The following is a 1049-nucleotide window of genomic DNA, read 5'->3' on the forward strand; positions in this document are numbered from 1 at the left end:
CTACAAAGTGACTGGATTGCCATGGGGCTGACCAATATCATGTTACTGGATCAGAGGACAGGAAAACTGCTACTACCCCTTCTCACAATTACAAATGTTGTTTCATGAAATAGGTGGATTTTTTTCCCTTTCATGTAAGAGTTGAAAATGAATTGTGTTTTTATTTTTACAAGTTTTTTTCCAATGCATTTAAGCAATTCTTAAATTAACCCAAACTTTAAAAAACACACCTTAAAATAACTTTTAAATGGTTTTCAACGCTTGCTAGTGGAACTTGATTTGTCTGTCTTCATTCTGGTTTATGAAATTGTACTTTCCAAGAGTGAAGATGGTGGCTTCTTCCTTGTTGCTTTAAATATTGTATTATATGTCAGGTAAATGTTTTTTTAAGGAGGTTTCTTATCTTTGCAAGTAGACATCATGATTAGAATCACATTTATGCTACTCTGCTGTTTTCCTGAAAAGATGAGCAACTTAAACTGTTCCACAGAGATGAATTCTCGTCTTTCTTAAATTGTAAGTGTTGTTATTAATGATTACTATAATTTCTCTAACCTGACAGGTTTACTAGTCTAGGCCAACTTGGAAATCTGATGAGAACAGCACTCCTATATGTTCTCTCTACTTCCATCCAGACTGAAACTGGGAAATTTCGAGTCCATTTTTCTTTGCTCGATTGAACCTTCAAACCGCTTGGCAAAGATTAAAACTAGTTAATACCAAACTGTTCGCCCATCTCTAGGAGAAGGCTGATAGGCTAATGTAATTAGCTACATCAAACAACCTTGCCTTATCAAAGTTAACTTGTATTAAGGATTTATTTTATCTGGCAGATAAACATTAAATGTACGTATATAAATATTTGAAAGTCTCCCACAGATGTTAACTTTCATTAATGTATAGAATTGACATGTGCGGCCATATTCTGATCTGTTACTGTAGTTTATATAAACCAGGCTATTGACCATTGTGTCAAAAGCTCAATCGCTATGAATTGGTGCACTAATAATTTTGTTGGTAAAATGTTTATACGTCTTCCAATTTTCTTG

Source organism: Gopherus flavomarginatus, chromosome 6, assembly GCF_025201925.1.
Source record: "Gopherus flavomarginatus isolate rGopFla2 chromosome 6, rGopFla2.mat.asm, whole genome shotgun sequence".
In the NCBI taxonomy this organism is placed as follows: domain Eukaryota; kingdom Metazoa; phylum Chordata; order Testudines; family Testudinidae; genus Gopherus; species Gopherus flavomarginatus.